At 42.6% G+C, this 24625-nt stretch overlaps 1 long non-coding RNA gene across 3 annotated transcripts in view; it reads right to left on the bottom strand.

Moving 5' to 3' along the window:
* Nucleotides 1–24625, bottom strand: part of LOC146545410 (uncharacterized) — a 155006-nt gene that overhangs the window by 6736 nt on the left and 123645 nt on the right. For all 3 annotated transcript variants that reach the window (XR_014885921.1, XR_014885915.1, XR_014885922.1), the window contains one exon: nt 1–24625. This exon is cut by the window's left edge and continues 6736 nt beyond it. This is a non-coding gene — a long non-coding RNA (uncharacterized LOC146545410).

The raw sequence follows: 24625 nt of genomic DNA, 5'->3' as shown, positions 1-24625 counted from the left end.
ATTTCATATGTGCTGCAGTGTTGCCAGCACCTCTCATGGGAGCAGGTCAAGGGCCTCTGCTAACATCCTGTCCCTCTAAAATAGCTATGTAATATCATGCAAAGACTCACTCTCCCTCCTGTCCCTTTCAGACTTAGTTTAAAGCCTTCCCAATGAGCCCAACTAGCTTTTTCCCAAGGAACTTCCTTCCCCTTTGAGAAAGGTGAACTTCATCCAGTGCCCACAAACCTGGTGCCTTGCAGGTCTTTTGGCTATAAAGAAAAAACAAAGTTCTGGCAGTGGCACCAGTCACAAATCCAGGTGTTTAAAAATAGCATCCTCTCATCAGTTTCAATGTCCATACCCAATACAGGAAGCAGAGAAGAAAAGATGATCTGTACTCTCAATTCCTTCAGCCAGCATCTAAAGGCCCTGAAGTCCCTCTTAGTTGCCCTAAACCCATGTGCTTCATCACTTCCCACATGGAAAAGCAGTAAAGGGTAGAGGAATGTCAGCGAGGTAGTTTCCTGTTGACATCTTTCACCTAAGTCCCAGGGAGACAGCAGACTTCTCTAAGAAGAGGATCTGCTCATAATACCAGACATTCAGTTCTCTGCAGAGAGGAATCACCAATAAGTAATACCTATCTCTTTTTCTTCTGTTATGTAATCTTGATGTTGGGGGAACCTGTTTTGGTTTTGTTGATTTTCTTTGTCTGAGTGGGCTGTTATCACTCTGAATTTCTCAGGACATGTCAAGCTAACAGCATGCCAGCAGCTGGGAGTGCCTAAGTGCTGTCCTCTTACCAAACCAGAATCTATCTACTAGTTCAAAGTACTATCATCTCTTTAGAGAAGTTTCTTTTGGTCTTAAGTGGAGAGGAAACTTTCACTGCAAATCCTCTTTCTTCTCCACTTCAACTTTAAATTTTGGTTCAGAATGATGAGGAAATCTGTCTTCCTGTTTTAGAAGCAGAGCCCTACTCTGCATCACCAAAGGCAATCCCCAAGTTTGCAGTCTGATGGCATTTGAAAACTTATCGCTGACACATGCAAGTTCAAAGAAAAAAAAACATACAAAAAAAAAAAAAACCACACCCAAACTATTTGTAAGAGAACCAGTCAGCAAAGAACATAGCAAATAGGCTGTATGAAAATATCAAAGACATATCAAAGACTGCAATATCCTACAAGACAGTAGCCATTCTAGTCCTATTTAACCTCCAGCAGCTACAGCAGCTCAGGTGTGACTCATACAGGTGACTTAGATCTCATCCGAGGTCTGTTCCACACATAAGGTGAACAATGACAGGGAGAGTGCTGGAGGACGGCCAAAAAAAAACCTCCCTGCAATCTCCACTGGGTTTTCAGATGCTGGTTCTTCCTGGAGTTTAGAACTGATTCAGAGTGCTGGCAAGAAACTAGGAGTTCACAGCTTCCTGATGGCCCTTTGACACCTTAAAAGGAGCTTGACTATCAGGACTGTTCTAATCTATTGCCAGAGCACAGAGGTACCACTGTTATGTGGGATGATAAAGCATGCTGTGAACTGCTAAGACTAAAGAAAGGAGGAAGACTCTATTTGGGAATTTGTAGAACAGATGACTGAGAACAAAATTAAACATAAAGCCTCCTTGGATCAGATTGCACCCTTCTTCAACTGGCAGAGCTTTGCATTCAAGCAGGAGGCACACATGGTCAGTGCTCTCTTTGAGGAGTGCTTGGCACCCTCTGTATTTGTTTTTGCTTCAGTCCCTCGAGCAAGAGAAAGGAAGGGGTATGTGTGAGATTGTGCGCAGACACAGGCAGGGGCTAAATCCCATCTGACCGCACCACTCACACCAATATCAGAAACAATATAGTTTCTGATAGGTATGCTGATGGGTGCTCACTGAATGCAACGGAAAAGGATGTATAAAAACCTGAGGTTACAACTAGAAAGAAATGATTAGCTAACAGGAACAGGGACTGTGGGGTGTGAAAGGGAAATTACTGGTAGTTTGCTCTCTGTGTGAAAGTGAGATTGACCTGAGCCTTCAGCATTCTGAATTTTATTTTTTTTTTTTGCCAGCATGAAACAGCTGCCTTCCACCACTCACCACACTACTCTGCCCTTCTTGTGCTGCATCCATTTAACAGGTTTGAAGGTGTAAAGCTGTTAAATTGATGGGCTGAGTAAGAAGGGTTACTTCTGTGTGTTCAAAGAGGGAATCTGCCTGCTTGCACAGAGGGAGGGCTGATGAGAAAATTGACTTTAAGCCTACAAAAATATGCTATATGGGAGTTACACAGATTCAAATCTGCTGGTGATTGGATTAGCCATGCTCTTAAATGTTAAGTGCCTATACAAGTCTGAGGCTTGAGGTACCAATCTGCTGAGAACCTGTTGAGATTCTCTTGTGAGTATTGCTGCCTGCCCAGCAGGTTGTGGCGAGTTGTGCTGTTAGTACATAGAAAGCCCCTGTGGTGGGGCCCTGTCTTGCCCACCATCCCAGGCACCAGATCTTTAACCCAGTCTCAATGAAAGTTGAGATCCTTTACTTCCATCTATTCACATAACATAGCTTTACAATTGACCATCTAACAAACCAAGGGAAAATATGAAGTGATCTTTCATTGTATGGTGAGAGGAAATCTCCCTTTCACTCTCTGCCTGCTTTTTTTTTTTTTTCTGCCCAGAAGAATTTGAATGTCTTTCATAGTCTTTTTATTATAAAGTGGGTTCCTGAGGCATTCTCTGAAGTTATGCTTTCCTGGTGATGATTTTATCACTAACAGTGAAGCAAGCCAAGCATTTTCCCTTTTCCCTAAGTTTCATAAAAATCTCCAATAACTTTTATTATAAGTCAATTTCAGTAGCAAAACTGTAATAAGAAAGGCTATACCTGATCTGTTCTGTTGAAGAATGGTGAACAGCTTTGGATGATGGATTTCATTGGTTCACATTGTTTTTAATTTGAGGCAGAAAAAAAATCTGATAAAAAATAATTTTGGATGCTGAGTGGAAGATACATAAAAATACCCTTCCAGTGGCAAATATTTCATACAATGTGCAACTGTGATAAGTGGGTTTTATTACGTAGATATTATCCTTTACTGATTGTCTAGTCAGAGAGAAAATGTTAATGAGGAAAACTTTTAGTAACAAATATTTTGACAGTGATTAGGAGAAAAACACTCTGATTTCCACATGCTCATTTTTAGTTAAACAATGTTCTTGCTTTTGAAGTAGATGCTTGCCCTGATATTCTATAAGAGTTATACATCTTTCTTTTCATTTTTTCCTTATTTTTATTTATTCTGTCTGGAAATTGCAGTATCTCAACTGTGAGGTCTAAGTTGTATCAATAATTCAGATCAGCAGAAAGAGCTGAGAAAAATACGGGAAAGGCTATGACCTGTGTTAATTCATTACACAAATTACACCAATTGAAGCTAGGGAGAAAGAGGAGCAAAGAATTTACTTGAACTCCATATTGAGTTATACAGCAAAAAGCCAAGTCCACGTGTAAGTACCAGCTCCTAGCCTGCTGCTCTAGCTACTTATCCTGGGTTACGGGCTGTTAAAAACATGAGGCAGGGGTAGAACAATGTGTTACAGGTTACAAACTGTAATCTAGTATTTCTCTATGTGGGAGGGGATTGGACTTTCTTATTACTGAAAAGGTGACTGAGAAATACATCTTGATTTCAGGGAGGCATTCATATTAGAATAACAGAATATGTATATAAATATCATATGATCTATAAAAGGAGATGGGATCTATAAAATACATACTACTAGAAATAATATAATAAATAGAATGTAAGAAGTTTCAGTCGTGATGCTTTCAGTCCTTATCTGAAACATAAGCAACTCTACTTCACCACTTCTGACCAGCTGTCACATCATGGTGGACCCTCTCAAATAAGAAATACAGGAGATAAAGAAGCTGGCATGGCCCCATTGCAGCTGGGAAGGAGACACCAGGACCTCTAAGTTGTAGAGACCAAGTTTTCATTTTGCTGCATTAAGGATGAATGACTCATTCTTTGTCTTTGCAGCTAACAAAGGTTGCCCCAAAAATGATTTTTTGATGAATGACAAATGCACTTTCTTAAAGAAGTCAGTTATTCCCAGAAAAGAGATTGGAGTAGGATGTTCATCTGAGCCCTATGTGCAGTACCTTGTGTGCAGATCCTTCCACTGACATTTATGGGTATTAGATTCCCTGTTTCTCAAGAGTGAACACTGACACTTGGTTCTTCCTGTGTCCCTGTGCTGGAGCAGAAGGGCAGGAAGCACCAATCCATCAAATCACGGGGACTTAATTCTCATCATACACTAATTTCAGAGCAGTAAAATTGGGCTCCATCCGTCAACTGTTCCTGCTTTATGACTGTACAACTAAAACCTGAATCCAATCTAGCATGATTTAATTTCCTAGACATTGTCATTTCCTGATATTTTCTGATATTTCTTTAAATCTGTTGCTCACTGTAAATATAGGCTGGATCTAAGAGTGCCATGGTGACTGGTAAACTCATGACAGTATTGTCAGGAGGAGCAGATCACAGGAAGATTCTCCAATGATTACGTCTGCAATCATTAATTATCTTCTCAGTAATTCAGTAGCTGTGGTGACAATGTGCGTGGCTGTGTTATTTTTCTGTTTGGTGGAGGTATCTAATGTACCTGATTGTATGAAGGCTGCTATGTCTCCTGTTTTATTATACTGGCTGTTACAATCAGAAAGGTCAAAGCAGTAGAAGGGTGATACAGGAGTGTAGCAGCAAAGGGAATAGCACAAATGGAATGGTACTACAAAGGAAAAGGAAAAGTGCTCACCTGTCTCTGACTATCTAGGCTCGCGGGGGGAAAACTCCACAAGGGAGGGATCTCCAAACAAAGATGCTTCCACAGTGGCAGTCAGCTCTTAAATGAGGTCTAAGAGAGGCGGAGCCAGGCTCTGCCCCTTCAGAGCATGAACCAATGATTGGTCTGGTTGAAGGGTGAGCCTTCCCTAGTACAAAGATCTGATGCACCACAACTCCTGTACAATTGCCTGTCGTGATGCAGGTTGACATAAGATGATCAATGGTTGATTCACAGTTGAAGGTTATGTTCTTTCATGGGCCAGTGCTCAATGGGACTACTGGAGCCATGCATTTGTTTGGTGAAGGTCTATCTTATGTTCCATCATCCTACGTAGGACATCACCAGGTGTCATGCTTGATATCACAATGACATTGAAACACTTTGATGACATTTTGCTCCTTCCAGTGATCCTGAAGGCTAGAAGACTCATGGAGATAATACAGATGGTTCAATGGTATCAGGAGGGGAAAAGGTCTGCCCTTCAGGGCAAGATACAGGCCATATTCCTATCCTGGATAAACACTTTGGCTCGCACTGGGTTTATGCCCCAGCCATCTGTACCACACTCTTTGGCCAGATATCTGCAGCTGCATAAATATATCAGGCACCAAAGGGGGAGTCCTGATCTGCCATAGGGACATGATGTGGATCCCCTTAGCAGTGAAGACCGGAGTGCTGACCACAATGTCAGTAGGCCATGTACCAATTACTGGAGGGACTACTGAGCCTCCCACCTCTAATAATCTTCCCCAAGGTGCAAGTAGGCTACACCAATTCAGTCCTACTTGCACCTTCCAAGACTATTCTATGAGTATCTGGTTCTAGATTCTCAGGGGTAGGGAGCAGAAGCTTATTTTCATTGCCAGTCTGGGGTCTTACCTGACTATTGGTGCCTGTAATTTGGATCTTAAACAGGGAGGCCCATGTTGTCTGTAGCATTTTCAGGGCACTGGGTCTGCCATCTCTAGGCCTTTCATTCAGTCCCATGGGGTTTCATAGAGTCTCTTTGTCCACCTCTGCAGGGACTGAGAGTCTGTCTTCAGGGCAGCCATAAGAATACCATTATAGTGTTCAGTAAGGCCTGCCCCTGTCAGATTATACAGCAGGTGGAATCATCATTCAGTGTTGTTTTCTTCTGCCCAGTGTTGTATCGTGGTGCCAGTAAAATGAGTCCCTTGGTCGCTCTTGGTAACTTGAGGTGTCCCATAGGCAGGCTTGATGGTATATGCCTGGTTCACTCTTGGCACTGGATAGGCCTACATTAGCCTGCTTGCTGTGTCAATATAGTTCAGGAAATATCTCGCCCCCTCAGACTGAGGGAGGGTCCCAATGTAATCGACCTGCCATCATTGGAGAGGATTGTGTCCTCTAGCAAGATGGGCTGTTGTTTCAGGCAACGATTTTGGTCTCATCTTGGAGCAAGCGCTGCAGTCTCGACATTCCTGGGCAATGTCAGGTAGGTGTATGGGCAGTCCCCATGCTTTAGCAGCTGCCCACATTGGCTTCTGTCCAGCACACCGCAGCTTCTGATGTAACCAGTGGGCAATGTTCTCAGATGATGAATTCTCAATCCATTGAATTCAGGCCAGTGTGTCGGCTTCATCATTTCCCAGTGACTGTAGGGGTTGGTAGCCAGAAATGTGGTAGACACATACAGTCCTGTGTTTAACCACATTCCATATGTCTAACCACATATCTCTGCCCCAGGTTTGTCGGGCATGGATAGTCCATTCCTGGGTGGCCCACTGTGCAATCCAAAGAGTTGCCCCTTTTTTGTGATTTTGTATAATGGTCTCAGCAGCTGCTCCAAATGAGATATGAAGGAATGCCAATATCCCAATACACCTAAGAACTCCTGGAGCTGCTTTGGTGTTGTAGGGGCTGGGAATGTCTGAACCTTATCTATGACAGCACTGGGTAATACTTTGGTCTTTCCAGACCAAATTACCTCCAGGAATTTTACAGACAGGCCCAGACCTTGCACCTTCTGAGGATTTATAGCCCATCCACTTTCTTGTAGATTGGTAGTCAATGAATCTGCCACCTGTCCTACAGCAACCAGTGACTCAGAAGTCAACAGAAGATCATCAGTACAGTAATACTAGCTAACATTATTAGCTTCCCCTTCTCCCCCCCCATCACCACTTTGCCAGGTTGGTGAATGTACATATCCCTGTGGCAGTACCTCAGAGGTCCACTGCTTTCCTCCCCATTTAAATGCAAACTGTAATACTGAAGAATGCATTTGCTAAGTCTAGAACACAATGGTAGGTTTTTATTCCCCTTCTCAATGTGTCCATTAGGGAGACAATATTGGGTATGGCTGCATGAACAGGCAGTGTGACTTTATTTAATTCTCTATAAAATGCTGCCATTCTCCATGTGCCATCTGACTTTTGCGCTGGCCATAGGGGAATTATATGGGCTATGTGCAGGTCTTATAATCCCAAATCCCAACTTTTTCTAATTCCTGCACAGTCCTTAATATCTTATCTTGCACCCCCCCCCCACCCCCGGAGTCTATACTGCCTCACATTCATAATCCAGTACGGTTCTGGCAGTCAAATAGGCTCATGCTTCACATGGCCTCTCAATGTTGCCTGCACCAGCTGGACAATAATACACCTCTGTCAGAGTCTGAATTCTCCTACAGTTGTTTGGAGAGCCAGACCCCATAAGATGTCTATGCCCAAAATGTACTCTTGGACTGGGACAATAGACAACTTATACTCCTGGGGCAGGAGAGACCCAATCCCCAGTTTCAAGCACGTGATAGTAATGGTGATAGTAATGGTCTGTTCCCCAAAGCCACCTATCATTACTCTGTCTCCTTGATATTTTGTTGGATCACCACAAACAATTGAAGTTTCTGCACCTGTGTCCACCAGTGCCATGACTCCTTGTACATTTTTTGAGGACCAAAAAATCATTAGCTTGACATAGGGCCTCCCGTCCCATCTAACATCCCTTGTCACGCCATAAACTGTTCTATGGCCAGGTGTTTTCCCTCAGGTGTCTTGCACATTGTAGCTCGTGTCACCTGAGGAGGCTGCTTTTTTCTTCTACTAGGGACTACAAAGTCCTCCAAGTTTCAAGTTCTTACCAGAATTTGTTGAATTATTTGTATTTCTGATCTTTTGGGAGTATTTTGAAATTTCTGATCATCTCGTAGCTATTTCCACAATTGAATTAGAATATGATTAGACTGCTGACTGATCTTAGCAAAGGCTATCCCAGCCCATATGAGATCATTAAACATTTGTTTCTGGGACACTCGCATGGGGCTATTGGGGTGTCATGGGGCAGTCTTTCTGGTCATAATGACTGGGAGTACCTTGGATCCTTCTACCACCCTAACATTATGCCTTGTTCTTAGGCTCTCTACCAACTGGGCAGCCTGTTGGACAATGGCCTCCAAAGCCACCATGGGGTTCAGTATGGAAACTAAGGTTCCATAAAGGTGGGAGGGAGCCTGCTGTAAAATCAAGTCTCTCGTGTCTGCCAAAAATTTTGCCAAATCCAGGCCCTCAAACATTTCTTCATATATCACCTCTCTCATGTCTAATTCAAGAATATAGGTCTGAAGGTCCTCCATGGACGACCACAAACCTGTAGTAGTAATGGTACATAGTCTTATTAGGCCAAGTAACATGACACGCTGTCATTAACCAATCTGTTAATGAATGGTTTTTGTCCTGATGTTGAATGGTGGCATATAATCTTCGTCTGACGGCAGGGTGTAAGGACACTAACTTAGAAATTTCTGGTCCATTAACCACAATACTTTCTGTCCCTGAGTCCCATAACCTTGAAACCAGGCTGGTATACTTTCTCTAGAATTCTGCCAGAATCGCTATAGTAAGTCCATTAATTTTGCTGTATAAGGGAGGTGTTACATGCAAATGATTTTGGGCAGGGAGCCATTGATCAGGAGGCACCCCTGCTGGTCTATATTGTATTTTCTTTGTTTTCAGAGTTATAGGTTGGATCTCAAAGGGATCCATCTCAGATGGAGTTTCGAGATCCAACCTTGAGGTTTTGCTTTCTGAATCATCCAGATCCGTTGATTTACAAGCCTGGGTATTTTCTAATGTAATGTTGTGAACCTGTTTTATAGGGAAAATTAGGCTTGATTTCTCTCCTGTTAATGTGCCAAGTTGTTCTAATTTTTCAATACGATCTCATAGTAGTTGATTTTTGTTTTCTGAAGGATTGTTCAATAGTTCTGCTTGATTTAAAGCATTTAATAGTGGCCATGCCATCGTGGACAAGGCTAGCTGGTGTCATGCTGGACGGGAAAGAAATATTTCTGCTAACTCGCAGGGGACCCCATTTCTCAATTATAACTGCAAGCTCATAGTAAGGTGATCCCAGAAATCCTGGGATATGTCCAGGAATAGTTTTATCTAGGGGGGTAATGTTCTCCCTTTTGACCCATTTAAAGATATTCCAAATACAGGACATTTTAATATTATTTAGTCCTTTAAGAAGCAGCTGAGGGAACTGGAATTGTTTAGTCTGGAGAAGAGGAGGCTCAGGGGAGACCTTACTGCTCTCTACAACTACCTGAAAGGAGGTTGTGGCAAGGTAGGGGTCAGCATCTTCTCCCATGTAACTAGCAGTAGGACTGAGAGAATGGCCTCTATTTGCTCCAGGGGAGGGTTGGTGGGGCGTTAGGAAATAATTCCTTGCTGAAAGAGTGATTAGGTACTAGAATGGGCTGATCAGGGAGTTGGTAGAGTCACCATCCCAGCAGGTGTTCAAGATATGTTTAGATGTTGTACTGAGGGACACAGAATCATAGAATCAAAGAATGGCTTGGGTTGGAAGGGACCTCAAGGATCACCAAGATCCACCCCCCATGCCACAGGCAGGGACACCAACCTCCACATTTAATTCTAGACCAGGCTGCCCAGGCCCCCGTCCAACCTCATCTTGAACACCTCCACGGATGGGGTATCCACAGTTTCTCTGAGCAGCCTGTTCTAGCACCTCACCATTCTCATAGTAAAGAACTTCCCCCTGATATCCAATCTAAATCTTCCCTCCTTCAACTTAAAACCATTTCCCCTTGTCCTGCTGTTATCTACCCTTGTAAAGAGTTGACTCCCCTCCTGTTTGGCTCCCTTTAGGTACTGGAATGCTGCAATGATGTCACCCCGCAGCCTTCTCTTCTCCAGGCTAAACAAGCCCAGCTCCCTCAGCCTGTCTTTGTAGGGTAGGTGCTCCAGCCCTCTTTTCATCTTTGTGACCCTCCTGTGGACCCTCTCCAACAGCTCTGTCCTTTCTTTTATTGGGGGCTTCAGACCTGGACACAGTACTCCAGATGGGGCCTCACAAGAACAGAGTAGAGGGGGACAATCACCTCCCTGTCCCTGCTGGCCACCCCTCTTCTGATGGAGCCTAGGATACCATTTGCTTTTCGAGCTGCGGGAGCATAGTTCTGGCTCATGTTAAGCTTTTCATCCACGAGGACCCCAGGTCCTTCTCTGCAGGGCTGCTCTCAAGGACCGCTCCTTCCAGTCTGTATAGATGCCTGGGATTCCTCCGGCCCAAGTGCAAAACCTTGCACTTTGCTGTGTTGAACCTCAACAGATTCACTGAGGCCCACCTTTCAAGTCTGTTGAGGTCCCTCTAAATGGCATCCCTTCCTTCCATTGTGTCAACTGCACAACTCAGCTTGGTGTCATCAAAACATGGTGTAGTGGGAAATACTGGTGATAAGTGGATGGTTGGACTGGATGATCTGCGAGGTATTTTCCAACTTTCATGATTCTATGATTCTATGAATTCCTCCATGCCAAAAAAAAATTGTACTCATTGACATTCACTGACATTTATTGAATGTTTCTAGAGACCAAACAGTGGATGTTAGCACAATGTGTCAGCAGGCCATGCACTTCAGAAGTGGCTGCAGCAACAGTGGGTCACTTTGATTGGTGTAGATTTTTGAGCGTGATCTTGTTCATTGCTCCCAAAAATACATAGCTAGTAGTAGTTACTAGATTGAAAAATAGTGTTTTGTAGGTGAGAACTGCCTCTATTACATAGCATTATTGTGCTTTTATACCTGTTGTACTTTCCATGGAAATAAATAGGAGGCATTTCTTTTGGAGCAACCTACAAAGCTGCATTCAACCACATGCCAGGAAAACTACTCTGTGGAAATCAGGGCAGCTTGTGAGTCTACTGAAATATAACACTCCTGAGCAGAGACAGAAGACATCCATGGTCAACATGACTACTACAATGACATTTGGATCACTGCAAGTAGTTTCCCCACTCATGCTGGCTGGCTGCTCTGTTAGGAAGCCATCCTGGACACTGGCCTCAAAGAACAGCAGTTTGTTATCAAGATATGTACCTGGTGTATCAGAGAGTTGAGAACAAAGTATTTATTTACTAATAATAATACATTGATTCCTGCAACCTTGTCAGTTGTTACATTTTTGCTTCTGTTTTCTTGGCTTTGTAATAAGAGTAATATTTGTCTGTCTTATGCCATCGCTATTATGTTTCATTGGATAATGACTGCATAATGTTATGTAGCTACTAGGTATGGTACGATAAGGGTAGGAGGCAGTAAAATGCCATTGTGATCCTTAACTTTGGAGTTTCTTGCAGTGATAGTGATAATGCTAAATAAATATTGAAATAAATGTTTACAGAATTTAATGGGAAAATAAAAGTAATGCATTTTGGAGAGCTGCATCACTCCAGAAGTATTTGCTTTCAGTGAATATTCCAGAGGCCGTATTTTATTTTCTCCACTGTTAACCAATTTCATATACAGTTAAACAAGGCTCTGGAGTAAGGGAAAGACACAGATATTATGAATTCACAGAAGTTTGCCTAACTTTAAAAAGCAGTTTACAAGTCCAAATTCAACAGGCACCACTAGTGCAATTCTAATGCAGCACTCACTGGTCTCAAATTAACAGCCAGGAAAAAGACTAGATTTCAGATAACATTATCTATTTTTCAAAATCCAGTTCTGAGTAATTCATAACAGAACAGTGTGACTTAACTCAGCCACATACAGCTATCTTCCCACAGGTGTTCTAGATACTGAGCAAAGCTATGGGGCCAAATATACAAGGATACTTAATCCCAGCAGTCACTGCTGTCATAAATCTGCACCTGAGGGAATCAGACTTTATACAGACAGTTGTTCTTCAACAGTAAACCAAATATATGAGCAGAACAATTTGGTTTATTTTTTCTTTAGGCAAAGCAATTACACTTGATTCACCATTAAGAAGGAATATATTCCTATTATTTGCAATAGTAATACATTTTTATGGTATCTTCTATTCAAAGAGCTGTTTCATTATCCAGTGACAACAGTTGGAGAATTAACATTTTTGCACGTTTGTTCACTAATTATGTGGGCATGTTTGGACAGGTTTATCTAGAAGACTAACAATTTTTAATTTTTACTTTAATTACATGAGTTTTGTGTGCTTTTAAAATGCTCAGGTGAGATTTCTGTTGGGATTCACCAAAGAAGAAATAAGACCACATTCAGATTTCTATAGTTAGCAAAAATGCAGAGGGGTGATTTTAGAGGTAAACGTTCTCTCTGGAACAAGTAATGGGACAGAAAGAGCTCTACATCATTTGGGCTTTTATAAAATGGAAGGTCAAAATTCAAGTCTTCAGAAATAGCAGTCTGCACCAATTTCCTCCAGGCAAACCTCAGAGATCAGTTCTCCCTTCCCATATCTGAATGTATGTCAGGTATAGTGGCTTATTTTGTGACTAGTAAAGTAATTGCATGTCTGAGTACAGGAGCAAGGGGTGAAGATCTTAGCCCAGCACTAGTGAACCAGGAGCCCTTGTGATTCAGGTAGCCTGTAGGAAAGTTTGCGTAACCCACAAGGACCAAGACTCTGACCACTTTTCCTTTCCCACCTTTTCCTGGAGCAGTCTCTCCCATCTCCCCACAGGTCTCTGGCACACCACAACTGGGCTCTTGTACAGTTAGCACTTTACATGTGCTAATTCCAGCACACGGAGTATCTTCCATTTGTCTACACATAGAAAAGGTTGGTTCAGAGGGGTGACTTGGCCAAAAGAGCCTAAATAAGCCTGCTCACCTGGAGCAGGAACATCAAGAGTGAAATTCTACATGCCGTGCACTCCAACAGCTCTCTTCACCCACTGTTACTCTGCCCCCTCCACTGTCACAGTCAGGGCCAGCACCAAGGCAAAGCCTCTTACAGTCCTGCCTTTGCAATGTCCTCTGTAATGAGAGCATTCCATGATCAGCTTGCAGTAGTCTTATCAGTTTCCCAAATGTAGCTGCTGGCCCTTGGTCTCATCATGGGGCATGTGATTTCCTATGGGAGTTAGAAGGAGTCTTACTGATAATTTACTTGTACTTGAAGTTGGGGGCTTGGGATGTGATAAAGCTAAACCAGTTACTGGTGTCACATCATTTACATGACATCTGCATTTTTTTTTTTTTTTTTTGTCAGGTTACTCTATACCTATCCGATACAGGTGTAATGCCTCACTTCAAAAAGGCCATCAGATTTGCACTGCTATCAAGCACATCTGAATGTCTAAGACCTCCGTAAGTATCTTTATCCACAAAGAACTTTATCACAAATATGAAGATCTTTTAGCTCAACACAACTGCCCGTGATCAATGTAAGATGGTTTACCTGCCCTGCAGTTCCTAAATACCACATCTTTCTTGTGCAGGCAACATTCTGATGATAGAGAGATTTTCATACATTTTTTGCTTGAGATGCCATGAAGATAGTTTATGGATAGTTGTCTTCAGATCTCTCTCAAGGTGTTTGCCACATCATTTGCTTTCAGTGTTTGCTACATCATTTGCTTTCAGTGCCCTCTCTTCCTAACTTCACTATTTCCCCTGCATATATCCACTGCATGATTGATCCTGTCAGATGGAGGAGGTGATGCAGGATATGGTTCCAGCCTGCATGTCTCCCAAATGCAAGATGGATCTATAAGCTCTTACACATACTTCAGCTTCTGCAAGGCCATCAGTAGGAGTGTTGTTGTAAGGTATTCACAGCAAATAAATCACAGTGTTTAGAGGTATGAAATCAGAATTCATCTGAGACAGACTTTTAAGATACGTAAATAAATTTCAAGAAACACAGATAGATAAAACTGTAGTGCAGCTGTTCCTCTGCAGCAAATACACACATAAATAGTTTGTCTGCTCAATTAAACAGAGGCAAGGTTGCATCCCCATCCCAGAGGGTGCGAGGAAGAGAAAGCCCAGTGGACGGCAGCATCCAGCAGAGGGCAGCGATGTCCCGCCTGTGGGCTGGCACCTGCACACCTCTCATCCCAAGATGCTCTCCTTGGCCCTGTGTCAGAAGGGGAGTCCAACGTCCGCATATTATGCCGGTGTTCAACCAGCCATTGCAATTGAACTTCCAGCCAATTAACAGCTGTGTGTAAGAAAGCTCTGGGGTGAGGAAACACGATGGGAGTGTTTCTGAATTCCATTCCCATTCGGGAAAAAATTGATTTTCTCAGGGAAAAAATAAAACTTAGTGGTTAATGTACTTGTAGAGAAGTCAGTAAGTCAATTGTGATTTGAACTAATTCATTCACATCTAATTAAAAGATAAAGGGGAGGGTGGCTTATTTTATGCTCAGTTAATCAAGAGACTGCAGAAGCTACTTCTTCTGTGTATATTGATAAATGCTGGATTAGGCTTGGTTGGACTAGATTGGTTAAACTGCTACTTTCCATTTGAAGTATCATAGAATCATAGAGTGACTTGGGTTGAAAGGGACCACAATGATCACCTAGTTTCAAGCCCCCTGCTATGTGCAGAGTCACCAACCACTAGATCAGGCTGGCCAGAGCCACATCCAGCCTGGGTGGAGAATGGGGGAAGTAATATAAGAGATACTTAGATAAAAAGGCCAAGGTAGCAGTGCTAAATCCCTGAATCTTAAAATCATCTGAAATCTGATTCCAGCCCTGAACCATACCTGATTCCAAACCTCAAGCTCATCTCTATTACATTTCATTAGAGATAATTATTTTAGTACTTACATAATATTTGAATATTGGGATATTCAAAACTTGACTAGAGAAGACCCTGATAACTTTTTTCTAGAACTGAAATTAGTCCTGCTCTATGTGCCAGACTTCAGAGATCTCTGTTGACCTACATTATTCTGTGCCTGACTCTATGGCCTACATACGCTAACTGTACCGTACAGGAAGGAGCTAGTGAGAATGACCTTCAGACCTTTCAGACCCTTCTGCTGTGTTTCCCTGTGCACATAGTGCAGCCAAAGAACTGCTGAACACCACTTCTCAGCCTAGTAACTGTTAAAACAACATTTAAGAAGTTCATTTTGAGATAGGGCAAAAGGAACACAAGGGAAGAGCAGAGTGGCAAATACTCTTGACTTTTCCAGGGGATCTATAACAGAAGAAGAAGGTGCACAAAAAGATCACAATGCCTGAAAGCGCACTTGTCACTTCAGTGAGACTATTCCCAGCACTTAGAGCTAAGCACAGACTTACCTACTTGTTAGATGAGAACCACAGGTCATATTTGAAGTGAGAGCCTTGGAGGATTCCTATGAATCTTAAAAAATGGATTGTCATAGCATAGTTTGTTCTTGACAGGAAAAAAAATTAAAATCTGGCTTACGATCTTTCAACTACAATCTACTTTTCCTTAGAAACTATAACCAAGACCAAAAAAGATTTTATTAGAAGTAAAACTTTGTCTTAGGAAAGATTAGAAATACAAGGGCTGCTCTGCAAGTAATTCTTCCTATTTTATTATGCTGGCCCACAAGGTCAGAAGCAGATGGTGGTGGTATGGCAGTAGAGACTGAACCTTCCCTCAAATATTTCATTAAATTTTGTTGCTGTGCAACAGACGGTAGCAGAAGGGCTGTCTAATAAAATGGTGTCTCACATGGAAGTGTGTATGAAGTAAAGGTGTGTAACTGAAATCCTCCATGCAAAAAAAAATTGCACTCATTGACATTCATTGATGCTTGCTGAATGTTTATAGAGACCAAACAGTGGATATTAGCACAGTGGGGTGGTGAGTGATGAGTTTCAACAGTGGTGACAGAGATGTGAAAGACAAGCCACATACACATGGATGGCCATGCACATGCACACTATGAAATGAAGAGCATCTTCATCAGTTTGTCTGTGCATATTGGCAGGTTATGATCAGGGAACTGTGTATGGAGCTGTCATACAGCTTCAGTGAATTGGAAATGATGGTAGCAACAATGGAACATCACGTTTGAGCCAGGTGGGTCCCAAAAATGCTCACACAGCAACAGAAAGAACACCGTAAACAAACTTGTCAGGACCTATTGAACCAATATGAGGATGAAGGTGACAGTCTCCTGGATTGCATCAGTACTAATAGTGAGATGTGATGTTGCCACTATGAGCTGAGTCAAAACAGCAATCCATGGAGTGGCAACATGAGTTCCCCACTGAAGAAAATGTTCAAGACAGCCCTCCTTTAAAGTGATGTGCACCCTTTTGGGATAGGAAAGGGGTGATCCTTCTGGATTTCCTGAAATTCAGCCAAACCATTAATTCTGACCACTGTATCGCGATGCTAAGCTGAAGATTTCGACTTCCAGAGTCAGGTCAGAGAAGAAAACGTATCTCTTGCAACACAGTAACACCAGGCTCTATATCAGTTTGAAGACCATGGAACACATTAGCTGGACTGTCCTACCACACACACCATGTGGTCCATATTTGTTGGCTTCTGACTCTCAGCAGTTTGGTCTGATAAAAGATAGAGTGCACTGGCAACATTTTCCTATAAAGGCAGCTAAAAAACAGTGGGTCACCTCCACTGGTGCAGATTTTTACAAGGGTGGCATGTAGGCTTTTGTTCATTGCGGCTGAAAATGTATAGTTAATGATAGTGACTATACTGAAAAATAGTGTTTTGTAGCTGAGAATTTATCATAGTGCTGTTAATTTAGCTTATATGCTCTTTGTTTTAGTTTCCATGGAAATATATAGGAGGCATCTGTATGAGGTGGAGTGACCAATAACTTATTTTTCTTCGAGCAATATCAGCTGGTTCTGTAGAGGGTATTTTCTTTCTCCATAAATCTGACATCACTTACAAGGACAAACACATGCACAGCAGCAGAAGTGATCAGTAGACCAAAGTAGATGATTAAATGAACTGATGAAAACTGGAATCTGATTTCCACAATATTCTCTTGAAAGCCCTTACTCTTGGAGGCATATGTGAACAGCTTAGTATGAGTAGTTAAAGAATCACAGGAGCTTGCTTTCCTTTCACATTAGAGTAATTCTGAGGTAATTCCTTTAAAATGAGCAGAGGTATACTGATGTGAAATCACAATCAGAAATTGAAAATTCCTAGTAGCTTATTAATTTCATAATGCTAAGAGTAGTGTACAGTTATTTCTTGCACTAAAACAATATTTAATTCCTTGAAATATGAATAGTGAAAATTGGTGTTTGGGAGGTATTTTGATCATTTGGTGGGTTTTCTTTGATTCCTCATTGAATTTATTCCAGTTCTTATTTTTGGACTGGAAACTAAAGCCTGAACTACATAAATGAAATATGAATTAAATAAATATGCCACATTATGACAATGTAATTCTCAATGTCTTGCATAACTTTTCTTCACTGTTGGTTATAGATCACCATTAGACTTTGATACATGGAGGTTTTAGAGAAGTTGTTGAAAGGGCAAAGAAACATGTAAATCCTGGAAAGCTTGGTGTATCATTTCTAGGGCTTTATGGTAGAATTTATCATATGTTTCCTTAGAAGAATACGTGGTGGAGAATGCATTATGTTAGAGACATTTCTGTATTTCAGTGAAGTGCCTTCTGAAGCAATGATTCTGAAACAAGATGTGTTTTTTTTAAATCCGCTATGAATCTCCTCTTCCTGCTTAGGAACAGTTTCAACAGCCACATAGAACTGAATTTGGTGAGGGATGTGAAAAATCACAAGAAGGGATTCTACAAGTACACTGGTCAGAAGACACAGAGCAAGGAGAATACACCCTCTCTGACTAATGTGAAGAGAACTGGCTATAACAGATATGGAGAAGACAGATACTCAACAAGTTCTCTCCCTTGGTCTTCACTCGGAGTCAGGTTTCCCATATCTCTCATTACCCTGAACTGCCAGGCAGGGGCTGGCAGAGCAAAATCCCTCTCATTGTAAGAGAAGAGTGAGTCCAAGACTGCCTCATGAGACTGAGTATGTGCAAGCCTATTGGGCTGGACAATATGCATCCCAGAGTTCCAAAGGAAGCGGCTGATGTGGTTGCCAAGCCACTCTGCATCCTATCTGGAAAGTCATGTCTGTCAGACAAAGTCCCCAAAGAGAGGAAAAAGAGAAATATCCCTGCCATTTTTAAGAAAGAGAGAATGGAAGAGCTGAGAAACTAGAGGCTGGTGAACCTTAAATGATTAAATGAACTGATGAAAACTGGAATCTGATTTCCACAATATTCTCTTGAAAGCCCTTACTCTTGGAGGCATATGTGTCTGGGAAGAACGTGGAAGAAATTTTCTGTAAGCTATGTTAAGGCAATATGAGGTGATCCAAGACAGCCAGCAGAGCTTCACAGAGGGCAGGTCGCACCTGACCAATCCTGTGGCCTTCTACAGTGGAGTGACAGCATCAGTGGACAAACGAAGAACAGTTACCTGGACTTGTGCAAGGCCTGTGATACAGTCCCATACCGTATCCTTATATCTAAATTGGAGTAATGCAGATTTGAAGGCTAGAATATTCAGAATTCAGAATTGGTTAGATGGTCACAGACAGAGTGTTGTGGTCAGCATTTCTGTGTCCAGGTGGAGGCCAGTAACAACTAGTGTTCCCTGAGGATCAGTCTTGGGATCGGTGCTCTTTAACAGTGACCTAGACAGCAGAAAAAAGTGCACCCTCAGCAAGAAAGATGTGGAGCTGTTGGAGCAGTTCCAGAGGAATCAGGAAAGACCACAAGATATCAAGATTATCACAAAGATAATCAGAATGCTGGAACACTTCTGTGAAGAAAGGTTGAAGGAGACTTGTTCAGTCTGGAGATGAGAAGGCTCTGAGTAAACCTTGTTGCAGCCATCTAGTAATTGAGCAGAGCCTATAAACAGGAGGGAGACCAACTTTTTACATGGTCCAATAATGATAAGACTATTTGGAGTCTTATATTTGGACTATATAAGGAGGAACAGTTTAAACTAAAAGAGGAAAGATTAGGACTACATATTAGATGGAATATTTTTTAGGCAGAGGTTGGTGATATGCTGGAACAGGTTGCCCAGAGAACTTGTGGATGTCCCATCCCTGGAGGTGTTCAAGGCCAGTTTGGATAGGACCCTCAGCAGCTTGATTTAGCACCCGATTTAGTGGTTGACAACCCAGCACATGGCAGGAGGGTGGAATTAGATGGCCTTTGAGGTCCCTACAAACCCAATCCATTCTATGATTCTATGATTTTTACCAGACCTCAAGATAAACTCATTTCAAAAAGAAGGTGCCCTTACACTAATGCATGCACCATGGGTAATAAAAAGGAGGAGCTGGAGGCCATTGTGCAGTCAGAAAGCTATGATGGAAGCATCATGGTCGCCATCATGGAACCACGGTGGAATGACTCGCACAGCTAGAGTGCTGTGATGGATGGCTATTGACTTTTCAAAAGAGACAGGCACGGCAGAAAAGGCAGTGGTATAGCCCTCTATGTTAAGAAAGAATGTGAATGTATGGCAATCAGTGATAGCGATGATAGGGTTGAGAGCTTATGGGTCAAAATAAAAGTGAAGGCCAACAAGACTGATATTACTGTGGGAGTCTGCTACAGGCCACCCAACCAACATGAAGAAGTGGACAAGACACTTTATAGACAATTGATTGCGGTCTCAAGGTCTCTCGCCCTTGTTCTTGCGGGAGTCTTCAACTTTCCAGAGATCTGCTGGATTTATAATACAGCAGATAGGGAACAGTCCCAGAGGTTCCTAGAGTGTGTGGGAGATAACTTCCTGATGCAGTTGGTGAAGGAGACAACAAGGCAAGCAAAATCCTGGACCTGCTGTTTGTTAACAGAGAAGGTCCTGTGGGGGATGTTAAGGTTGGAGGCCATCTGGGGCATAGTGATCCTGAGATGCTAGATTTCTCTATCCTTGTTGAACCACAGAGGAGAGTCAGCAGAACTGCCACCTTGGACTTTCAGAGGGCAGATTAACCTCTTTAGGACCATGGTTGAGAGGGTCCCTTGGGGGGTAGTTTTGGAGAACATGGGAGCCCAGGAAGGCTGGAAATACTTTAAGGAAGTAATTTTAAAGGTGCAGGAGCTGACCATCCCCAAGTCACAGAAGATGAGCTGATAGGGAAGGAGGCTGGACTGGCTGAACAGAGAACCTCTCTGGAACTCAAGAACAAAAGGAATGTTTATGGGCTCTGGAAGAGTGGGCAAGCTACTTATGATGATTACAGGTATGCACTGAAGCTGTGCAGGGAGAAAAATAAAAGCCAAAGCCCAGCTGGAACTGAACTTGGCCAACAGTAAATACTTCTATAAATACATCAGCAGCAAGAGGAGGGCTAGGGAGAATTTCCGTCCCTTGTTGGACACTGAGGGCAACATGGAGAGCAAGGATCAGGATAAGGCTGAGATACTTAATGCCTTCTTTGCCTCAGTCTTTAATAGTAAGACTTGTTACTGCCTGGGAACACAGCCCCCTGCACTGGTAGATAGGAATGGGGAACAGAACAGGCCCTGTATAATCCATGATGAGATAATTTTGGACCTGCTCCGAAAGCTGGATGCTCACAAGTCCATGGGGCTGGATGGATTGCACCCTAGAGTGCTGAGGGAGCTGGTGGATGTGGCTGCCAAGCTACTTTCTATCATTCTTTGGCAGCCCTGGCTAACCAGGGATGTCCCAGCAGACAAAGACCAGCAAATGTGGCGCCCATATTCAAAAAGGGCCTGAAAGATGATCCTGGTAGCTACAGACTTATCAGTCTCACCTCAGTGCCCAGGAAGGTTATGAAACGGATAATCTTGGGAGCCATCATGGATCAGATAAAGGTCAACCAGGGGATCAGGTCCAGTTTAGCATGGGTTTATGAATGGTAGACCCTGTTTGACAAACCTGATTTCATTCTATGACGAAGTGACCTGCTTAGTGGATGAAGGTAAGGCTGTCCATGTGATCTACCTGAACGACAATAAAGCCTTTGACACTGTCCCCTACAGCATTCTTGTGGAGAAGCTGGCTGCCCATGGTTTGGATAGGCATATGCTCCGCTGGACGAAACTCGGGCTGGATGGCCAGGCCCAGAGTTATAATCAATGGAGTTAAATCCAGTTGGCTGCCTGTCACGAGTGATATCTCCCAGGGCTCGGGACTGGGGCCACTTCTATTCAATATCTTTATTAACGATCTTGATGAGGGGATTGAGTGCACCCTCAGTAAGTTTGCAGATGACAGGAAGCTGGGAGGAAGTGTTGATCTGCCTGAGGGGAGAAGAGCTACAGAGGGACCTGAATAGACAGGATCAATGGGCCAAGGCAAACTGCATGAGTTTCAATAGGGCCAAGTGTCAGGTCCTACACTTTGGTCACAACAATCCCAGGCAACCCTACAGGCTTGGGGAAAACTGGCTGGAAAGCTGCCTGGTAGAAAGGGACCTTGGTGTACTGATGGACAGCTGGCTGAATATGAGCCAGCAGTGTGCCCAGGTTGCCAAGAAGGCCAATGGCATGCTGGCTTGTATGAGGAATGCTGTGGTGAGCAGGACTAGGGAAGTCATCCTGCCCCTGTACTCGGCACTGGTGAGACCTCACCTCACGTACTGTTCAGTTTTGGGCACCTCAGTACAGAAAGGACATTGAGGTGCCTTGGAGTAGGTCCAAGGCAGGGCAACAAGACTTGCAAAGGGCTTGGAGAATATGCCTTACAAGAAGAGACTAAAGTCTGGGGAAAAGGCGGCTAAAGGGAGACCTTATTGCTCTCTTCCAATATCTGAAATGTGATTACAATGACAGCAGGGTTGGTCTCTTCTCACTGATACAGGTGACAGGATGAGGGGAAATGGCCTTAAGTTGCACGAGGGTAAATTTAGGTTGGATATCAGGAGATACTTCTTTACAGAATGGTTTGTTAGACACTGGAATAGGCTCCCCAGGGAGGTGATTGAGTCACCATCCCTGGATGTGTTTAAAAACCATTTGGATGTGGTGCTCAGGGACATGATTTAGTGGAGGGTTGTTTTTTATGAATAAAACATGTATCTTACATCTTTAAAAGTTGAGGTCTAACATCAATATGCTTGTGAAAGGCTTTGCTAAAGTGTATGAAATAAATGTGACATTAAATCACACAAACTGTTAGAGTCTGACAGCATCTCCTTGTGAACAAAAAGCAGTCAAAATCTCACATTTGCTGTTCCTGCTCTTCAGTGACTTTTAATTTTTACTGGTTAACACAACACCTACTCACTCTATCATCCACAAGAGGCATCAGGTCTCTTTCATAAAAAGCACATTACTAGGTATTGTCAGCAGCTGACAGAAGCCATCAAGAACTGCTTCTTCATCCATCTGCTTTCTCAGACACCTATAAAAAGCTGTAATCTTAGACCAAACAAAATAAGCATCAGTCAGCATGTATGTTTTGATGCTGGCAAACAAGGCTTCTTTCTCCATTACTGAGTGGCATATAGACATGCATGTCAGCCATGACAAGTGAGAAAATGAGTAAAAGTGAGCTTAAGCACAATGTTTCAGAGCTGGTTTCCTTTGCAGTGAATGGCAATGGCAACAGGACACACAAAAGAACCTGGACCTCCTCAGACCACACATGCTTCTTCATACCCCTTTGACAAAGGCTGTTGTCTCCTAAGCACAACATAATATTTGCATTTCATTGTGAACTGAGGGGACAAAAGGGCCATGGTATCAACAGCCCTGAGATAAACTAGCCTTTGAGGAATGTGGTGTTCTTTCCACCTATTCTGATTTCTGGTTTAAGTTTTGTGGAAGTATTGTGTGTATATGGGAAGGACGCCCAAGATATATGAAAAAAATGGCTTATGAAAAACAGATTTGTCATGTGTATGCAAACCATTTCAACCAATATTAAAATCAGAAGGTGACATTAAATACAACATATCCTCCTGAATACATTGCACTGTAAATTTGAAGAACAAGAGTTCACTGAAGTAACAGAAGGAGCTGTATGTGAGTGAAATATATTTTCCATGCTAGAATGCAATCAGGATACCTGGTAAACATCACCGATGCTTAGAAAAGACCATAGATATTTCAAAAGTCAAATGTAGTTGTGAGGTTGGTTTCTCAGTCTTGTCCAAAATTAAGCAACTTCAATAGAACAGTAGCACTAGAAGTTCAATAAAACTTCTTAGCAGTATGCATAGGTACACAGTTCAACACTGACTCAATGGAAAGAACGCTACCTACTGATTCACAGCCCAGCTCTCTGCTGGTTATCCACTCTGACCCAAACAGGCTTATCTTACGAGAGCTAACAAGACTGCAACCCTGAGAACTATAGGGAGCATAGAAAGCTTTGTGGATGCCAGTATATCCAGGTAACCCATACAAGAGTTTCAGTTTCTGAGGATTGTTGTTCAATTTGTGCTACAAAAACCATACTCACCTCAAAGAGACAAAGCACACTGTAGGTTTTTATCTCTATTTTCTGGCACCTCCACAAACACAGCCTGCACGAGGGCTGCAATTGTGTTCAAGCTTGTGCCATGTGAGGGAAGGATTCTATTGCATATGAATATGTGTGTCTCCCATTCCTCTCCCCTGAAATGTCTGAGCCTCTCGGAAAAGATGAAGAAAAGCACAAAATACATGCTAAGTTTTATATAAACTGTGCTTAGCCTATCTCATTTCCTTGAAACTGTGCTGAACACATTTGGAGTGGTAAGTGGAGAGCTTGTGCTGGAAATTGGATGTCTATATTTAACATATGGCCCTAACATTAACTAGAATCACAGTGGTCTCTCAAAATCAGGAAGTTTTGTTGGTATGTGCATTCCAAGGTTTATCAAATCTCTCTCATCTGCAGTCTCAAAAGGAAAAACAACTTCTTAGGTATAGTACGCGTGCATGCCCAGCTGACCAAACCCAGAAACATAATTGGGTTTTAAGATTAAAAAAAACCAACTCCTCAACACACACATCATGCACATGTTAATAATTTGCATTCTTCAAGTACTATCCTTCACAGCCTGAAGCAGAGACAAGGTCCTCTCTATCCTCCCAGGACCTCTTGTTACGCAAGCCTTCATTCTGAAATTCAAACTCAGGTTTGAATTTGAAACTCAGCCTGAGCAATCCAAAGGAAAACTCCATTAACTCATTCTTGTTCCTCCTCTTAAGGGCAGGCAGCTTACACTCCCAACAGCCCAGAACAACCCACCATATGCGAAGTTTTCTGCTAGAATAACAGTTTGGTTTCAGCTCCCCAAATAGTATTCACATGTCTCAGCTCCATGTTCTCAAACCTGTATCCTTCTGAGTCATCAAGAAAAAATGGTGGAAAGAAAATTCCTTGTTCTTCTCTATGATCACATGTAGCAACCTCAAATTCTAAAGGTTGTGCTTCCGACTGAGAAGTCCTTGGGCAAACTTCTGGCATGGTGAGGAGCTCCTGGGGCTAGTTTCCAGCTAGGAAAGGCAAAAATGTAGTGTAGGAATTTAAAGGAGTCCAGTGTCAAAATGTTTTTAGGAAGGTTTAAAAGAGAGTATTG

This window comes from Meleagris gallopavo, chromosome 1 (assembly GCF_905368555.1).
Source record: "Meleagris gallopavo chromosome 1, MGAL_WU_HG_1.1, whole genome shotgun sequence".
NCBI classification, from domain to species: Eukaryota; Metazoa; Chordata; class Aves; order Galliformes; family Phasianidae; genus Meleagris; species Meleagris gallopavo.
Note: the sequence above shows the minus strand (reverse complement) of the source record. Positions and strands in the feature narration are given on the sequence as shown.